This window comes from Callospermophilus lateralis, chromosome 13, assembly GCF_048772815.1.
Source record: "Callospermophilus lateralis isolate mCalLat2 chromosome 13, mCalLat2.hap1, whole genome shotgun sequence".
Classification (NCBI taxonomy): domain Eukaryota; kingdom Metazoa; phylum Chordata; class Mammalia; order Rodentia; family Sciuridae; genus Callospermophilus; species Callospermophilus lateralis.
The window spans coordinates 34,769,563-34,776,423 of record NC_135317.1 but is presented as its reverse complement, the minus strand read 5'-3'; the positions used below and the strand labels follow the sequence as shown (position 1 = coordinate 34,776,423).

At 39.6% G+C, this 6,861-nt stretch overlaps 1 pseudogene; it reads right to left on the bottom strand.

Moving 5' to 3' along the window:
* Positions 1–5,948: 5,948 nt before the first annotated feature.
* On the bottom strand, positions 5,949–6,570 carry LOC143379442 (large ribosomal subunit protein uL6 pseudogene; annotated as a pseudogene).
* Between the last annotated feature and the right edge of the window lie 291 nt (positions 6,571–6,861).

Sequence of the window (6,861 nt, the reverse complement as noted above, 5' to 3'; positions counted from 1 at the left end):
CTGGGTCCAATGCCCAGTATGCCCGCAAAAAGAGATAGGTACCATCTTATCCCCTCTTTATAGATAAAGGAAAGAGGCATAAACTACAGACCTTTCCAAACTCCCATCCTAGGACTGGAATTTAAACCCTGGAGGCTTGACATCTAAGCCCAAATACTTGATCTTGGTCACTTACATCCCTTGAACTTACCTGTTCCCTGAATCTGCTTCTATCTTGCTTCTTGAATAATGTCCTCTCCTGTCCAAATCCTATCAAAAACCACATCCTATAGGGGAAAGACAGGAAAAGGTGGATCAAAGGATACTAAGCTACAGTTAGGAGCACAGCAGAGAGACTATAGATAATAATATGAAACTTGAAGCTAGAAGAAAGGTTTTTTGAAAGTTTTCTTTTGTTTGTTTGGTTTGGGGGGGTTTTGTTTTATTTTGTTTTGGGGTTTTTGGTACCAGTGGTGCTAAACTGCTGAGTCACATTCCAATCCCTTTTTATACTTTATTTTGAGGTAGGGTCTCACTAAGTTGCTTAGTTGCTGAGTTGGCTTTGAACTAGAAATCTTCCTGCCTCAGCCTCCCAAACCACTGGAATTACAGGTGTGTCCCACTGTACCCAGCAATTTTTTCAAAGTTTTTACCACTACGAACCAATAAATATTCGAGGAGATAAATATGTTTAACCCGATTTAAACATTACACAATGTATACATATATTAAATGTTACATGGTGCCCCATTAATATGTACTACTTTTGTTTTTATGTACTTGTTAATTTTTTTATTTAAAAAACTGCATCTTTCGTGACATCTTCTTGGCTACTCCCTTCTGACTGACATCTGGTATTTCTTGGAGCTCTTGTAGCAGTTTTCCTCAACTCTTCCTACCTCCCTGTGACCTTAATTATATTCTTTGGGGGCTTTTGTTTATTTGTTTAGTACCAGGGTTGAACCCAGGGGCATTAACCACTGAGTCACAGCCCTGGCCCATTTTATTTGTTTATTCATTTATTTATTTATTTTTATCCTTTTGAGACAGGGTCTCACTAAGTTTCTTGGGGCCTCACTAAGTTGCTGAGGCTGGCTTTGAACTTGAGATCTTCCTGCCTCAGCCTCTGGAGCCACTGGGATTACAGTCATGTGCCACCATACTCGTCAATTATATTCTACCTTTATTTGTTGTTGAGTTTCTTGCCTTGGACCCTCGGCATAGATATTAAAATGCCTCCATCCCCACATCCCAGGCAGTGGCATCCCTTGAACCTTGAGAGCTCTAATAAAATGTGTTCATTTAATGAACTCATTTTTTCTTGTGTGGGTCTGAATTTTCTTGGGGGACAGAATGAAGGGGGTTCCCAGGATCCAGGTAGGTTATCCTGTGGCCTGCCTTTGCATTGTGTCAGAGTCAGGACCAGAAAGCCAAGAAAGTATTCCTATTTTTGGTAAAGTCGGTCATTTCAAGGAAAGAAAAGGGTAATTGTACAGACTGGTGATGGTCATGTACCAAGGTCAAGGTATGTGTCTGAAATAGTACTTTTTTACCTAACAGCTTAGAGACAGAGTCAAGCTTTTTTCTTTAAAATGAAGAAGGCTGGGCTGGGGATGTAGCTCAGTGATAGAGCACTTGCCTAGCAAACATGGGGCCCTGGATCATTCCACCCCCAACACCACAAAAAAAAGTGGGGGTGGAGGAGAGAAAGGGGAAAGAGGAGAAACTGTACTTTTCTTTTGGGGTATTTATCTCCCCAAAGACTGCCTCTCTCAGTGGCAGATGGCTGACTAACTAATGTACCAGGTGTCTCTGATGTTGATTTGGAAGGTTCAAGTTAGCAGGAAAAAAAAAAAAAAAAAAGACGAAGACTCTGGTTACCTTGACAACACCAGAAACCCAGGCCTGCAGGGTGTTCGACTCTAAATTCCCTTTCAAGCCTTGGTAGATTTAGTAGCATTTTATCAGAACTACATGCCTGAAACTCTTGTTTCTATGATAGATTAAAACCACACTAGAAATGGTTCTTGGGATAAATATATCTTTTGTTTCATGGATAACATTACACAGCTTTAATAATTCTGATAAGCCAAGTCTCCTATCTTGAATTGCCTGGGTTGGTTATCGCTACTGCCCAAATAATCTCTACTTCCCTGAATAATAGTTCCAATTCTGTTCCAATTTGCCCTGGTGAGATGGCAGACAGAATGCAGTCCTTTTTTTCTTAACAAGCATAGTAGAATTAGCTTTGGACTATTATAAAAATCTTACTCCTCATTAAAAATAAAAATGCCAAGAAATAGTCATTTGAAGATATCAAATTATTTTCTCCAAAATTGAATCACTTGCTGCTGATATCAAAGGACAGAGATACACGGGAAACTTTGTCCCTCTGTCCCACTCTGCAGCCCCACATCCCAGATATTCTCTCATTCCCGCCTGAAAATTTTCCAGTACTGGGCAGGCTCAGTGGAGGACCTATCTGTAAGACCCTGTAGCCCTAAGCCAAAATCTCTGGAATGTTTCCCTAAATGGAAGTGGCTCTTTAATTCCCTTCTTCCCCTACCCCAACTTTCAGAACCCCTTGGACCTCAATCCATCTCTGTTGGGATTGCTAACGGAAACCTGCTCTTAGCCAGTCTTGTCCAAATTCAGAACATACTTTCCTATTTTAAAATGTCACCAACAATTGTTAATAGCTATATTCCTATTGGTACAATAAAATATAAACTAAACAGAATTTAACAGACCAGTCTAGTAACCCCTGTATGCCTGATATGACTCTACCAGAAACATTTTCTAAATCCAAATCAGCAAAGTTGCAAACTCTTAGAACCTAATAAGTGAATAGAGAAATTGGATTCTACCTTCATATCTAGCTTTTCAATGAACTTTGCCATTGGGAATCCTTTTGTTAGTTTAGGATCATAAAGATTCATTAGCTATAAATACACTCTGAAGAAAATCAATCATTTGGTTTTCTTAAAGCAAAGTCATTATGTTTGATGTACTAAATATAAAAACAACGTTTAGTAGTGTCACACTGTCTGATTGGATTGTTTTTTAATGTTTTAAAATTTATCACAAATGGCATCACAGGCTCAGAATATAAAATAATATACCATCTCTTAGCTTTTATGGGTTTAGGAGAAGTAAGCAAAATTGTGAAGTTAGAAGAGAACACTGATGAGAGTCCAATTTCCTGGGAAAAGAGGAGGAGGGACATTCATTTTCAAAAACACAACAGGGAGAAGGAAAAAAAATTATCAAACTGTCTACAATTTTTGGCAGGTTGAGCATTTTTTTAGGGCGCCCCATTTACTGGGCGCTATCATATTTCCAGCTTCTTCTGTTTCTTTATTTTTATCAACTTCACAGATTTGTGACAAGAGTTCTTCCCAAATTGAAATATGTTTCTTTATCCATTCGTGTGTTTATTCCTTGGCCGGCAGTCAAGCGTATGTCCCAATTTTAGGTTAGTATCTCTCCAACATGGAATGAGCTCCTCCCTCACACAGTTCACAAGCTAGAAAACTCTAGTGTCAGCAAAAAAAAAAAAAAAGTATCAAGAGAAGCAAAAGGCTGAGCCAGCCTGAGCCAGGCCACCAGGCTGCCAGGGAAGAGAGCTTGCTCAGGGCCCAGGTTGCATTCCTGGGGCAGGAGGGGGTGGGGTTGGTTGGATTTATTACCAGAGCCTGTTCTTCCTGCAGCATTGGAAACCTCTCTCCTACAAGGAGCCTCCTGCAGGATGGGATGTTTGGCCATCCTGTCAAAGAGATATGAAAAATTGTATCTATATGTGTAATAAGAACTGTAATGCAAAAAAAAGTACATGTATAAAGGCATGAATTGGCATGAACATACTCTATAGACAAAGAAAAATTGTGAAAAATTGTGCTCTCTATATGTAATAAGAATTGTAATGCATTCTGCTGTCGTGTATTTAAAAAAATAAAATCAATTTTTAAAAAAAAAAGTAGCACTGGGGTTGGGATTGTGGCTCAGCAGTAGAGTGTTCGCCTAGCACGGGCAGGACCCGGGTTCGATTCTCAGCACCACGTAAAAATAAAGGCATTGTGTTGTGTCCATCTACACCTAAAAAATAAACATTAAAAAGAAAAGTAGCACTAACAAAATCATAGCTGAAATTTCTATCTTCCTGCTGAGGGGCAGCGGGGGAAGCAGTGTTCTCAGTGTTATCAAAAGACAACACTATGACAAATTTAGTTTACAAATCTAAATTGGTTTTAGTGGAAATTCTAGAATAGAGGAGCAACTTATTTTATAAAATGAAAACTCTGAAAGAGCCCTGCAGAGAAGTTTAGCTTTATTGATAAGTAAGGGCTAAAGAAAGCAAAAAAGAGAACATAAGGTGGATTGGATGTTTCAAAGTCAGTATCTTGATAAGGTGGGAACAGGGAAACAGTAACAGAGAAATAATTAACTGGTAGACATCTGGTTACCTTTAGGTAAGGATTAACACATTCTCCTGATTTCTTGGAAGTTCAGATAAAACTGCTCAGATTCAGTTTGGTGACATAGATCTTGAATTAGTCCATTTAGGTTGGTCTGTTGGGCTGGTGCAGAAGCTCAGACCAAAATAATAGCCTGCCATAAATTTTTATTTCATACTGTGTATGTTTTGCATACACACTATTATGTGGCTTATGCTTCATTGTTACATTCACAAGAAGTCCTTTGCTAGGAGTGGGGGGGTGGGGGGAATGACCTACAAGACTTATTTCCATATCTGGAGGGCAAGATCCCAGGTGAAGAGGTTCCTCTTCCTACAGAAAAACCAAGCCACAGGGGCATTGAGCTCTGTGTGGCCAGCAAGGTGGTAACAACACTATGCATCTTTAAAGATGAATTAAAAGGTGAAAAATCTATGAAGATGTGAAATGGGCCAGTTCTTTAAAACCCTGGGATTCCAGCTCTCAGTACATCTGGGTCCTTGATTTGACATGTACCTTCTCTAAGTGTCCCAGGGTACTGCCTGAGGGATGCACAACTTACTTGGGCCAACAGAGGAAAGAGGACATGGTACTAATAATCCTATAGACGGTTTGTTGTTTCAAAGTACTGGAAGCATTTTAACACATTAAATGGCTAAAAGAATGGATTGTTTTCAAGCCAGAACTGGAAAAAGAGCTAGCTTACCCAAGCACCTGTATCTAGGGACACTGTCCACCAAGACACAGGTTTGCAGAGGCAAATGAAATGTTAACAGCACAGGATCAAAGAGGGAAGAACAGATTAAAAAATAAATAAAAAGCAACAATGAATCCTGAGCATATCCCTGCCTGAGCAGGCTCCTTTGGGTGGCAGGGTTTTAAAGAGTTTTTCTTATCTTAGAAGGGTCCTAGTCTGTTGACCCTTTGCTTTTTCAACCATGCACACCTGAAGGAATGAATGATCCAGGTGCCTGATAAGAAAACTGATTGTGCTGGACTCAATGCACACACCTCTAATCCCAGTGGCTGGGGAGGCTGCATCAGGAGGATCACAAGTTCAAAGCCAGCCTCAGCAAATTAGCAAGGGCTAGGGATATTGCTCAGTTGTTAAGTGCCCCCGGGTTCAATCCCCAGTACCAAAAAAAAAAAAAAAAAACCCACGCACTGTAACCATTTCAGGTAGGTGCCATTGTTTTATCCCTATGGGGCAGAACGTTTGCAAATATCACCCTGTGTTTCTGTTCCCATCCTGCCCCGGGTCCAGGCAATGCATAGACACTACATCAAATCCCCTCGGCGTTAGAATGCAAAAAGAAAGAAAAGTCTACTCTTGGGTTCAAATACACTTTCAGAACTGAAAAAAAAAAAAAAAAAAAGAATTTGAGAAGAAAAGGTGATTTTATCAAGATTTTATCCCCCTCAATGCATAGAGACCTTTTATTGCATCATTATAATATCACAAATTGGTCTTAACAACTGGGGACCTTGTTTCTGTAGCTGGACAACCCCTAGGTCTTATTCATCCACCTGCTGAGTTGTTCCTTTATCAGAGATACAGATTCTATCAGCCCCCCAACTTTTGTTTTTGTTTTTTTGTTTGTTTGTTTGTTTGGTTGGTTGGTTGGTTTTTTGTTTGTTTTTTGTTAGTTTGTTTGTTTGTTTGTTTTGTTGTTTTTTGATGCCCTTGTGTTTGACTGTTGAGGTTTGTTGAATAGAAGCTGCTGAAGTCAAAATAAGTTCAGTATCATTTCCTTCAAGGACTGACTCATCTTTCTGGTCTTGAGATACTGAACAAGCAACACCGGGCCTCATCCAACTCATGAGGATTTGTTTTTCACCCAAGAATTTCTGGATTTCAACAAGAAACCCACTCTCAGAAGAATGTCACTGATAGGGAAACCAGCAGATACAAAGCTCTCCTAGTACCTAAAGGCCCATGTAACTCCATCGTGTTGTGTACAATTCAGACAGCGTTCTATTTCCCCACCATTAGTCAACAGGGAACCTCTTCTTTCCGAGGAGACCAAGTTCTACACTGATGTGACTGGAGTGCCAACGTAGGCATCTTCTGGGGTCCTTTTGGGATAACTGTGCATCCCTCCAGAGTAATGTTGACATTTTCTGTAATGTCCACCATAGTCTGCTGAGAATAATCTTCATTCTTACTATAGATGCAGCAAAAAGCAAGCTGTGATTTGCTTTTTAAGTTTTAACTGAGAGAATTATAATAAAAATCAGTAAATCACAATCCTAATCTTTTCAAACCTTCTCCAGCCCAAGTCTTTTTTTATCTTGTTTTGTTGTTGTTTGGTTGGTTTTTGCTTAGCTACATCCCCAGTCATTTTATTGTTTTATATTGAGACATTTTTATTGTTTTATCTTGAGCTTCCCAAGCTGCTGGGGCTACAAGTGTGGGATCCATGATCAG